Raw genomic sequence first — 336 nt, 5'->3', positions numbered from 1 at the left:
GGGGGGATGCTTTGAGCCGCGGCAGGCTGCGCGGCGAGGAAGTTAAGGTGTGTGTCCGAGTCCACGAGGGCGGGGGAGGGGGGACGCAGGTGGTGGTCGCGGCCATGGGCCATGACGCCCACCCCCGATGTGTGTGCTCACTCCATCGTGCCCCCTTCAACATGACCTGCAGTGATACCGCCCCCACCCACCCGGCCGGTCCGTCCTGTCAGCCACCAGGTATCACTACAGAAGGACGCGGGGTCGAGGGGTCGTCAACTTCGATATTCCTCCGTACACGGACTGATATTACCTCAAATATTACACCAATATTAGCCATATTACTGGTAATATTAC

The 336-nt window shown here is 59.8% G+C and overlaps 1 protein-coding gene across 1 annotated transcript in view; it reads left to right on the top strand.

Moving 5' to 3' along the window:
- Positions 1 to 336, top strand: part of LOC113215908 (uncharacterized) — a gene marked incomplete at its 3' end in the record, with an annotated part of 1,216 nt that overhangs the window by 404 nt on the left and 476 nt on the right. The gene's annotated exons all lie outside the window — the stretch shown is intronic.

Source organism: Frankliniella occidentalis, unplaced genomic scaffold (assembly GCF_000697945.3).
Source record: "Frankliniella occidentalis isolate FOCC.00 unplaced genomic scaffold, Focc_3.1 Scaffold534, whole genome shotgun sequence".
In the NCBI taxonomy this organism is placed as follows: domain Eukaryota; kingdom Metazoa; phylum Arthropoda; class Insecta; order Thysanoptera; family Thripidae; genus Frankliniella; species Frankliniella occidentalis.
Note: the sequence above shows the minus strand (reverse complement) of the source record. Positions and strands in the feature narration are given on the sequence as shown.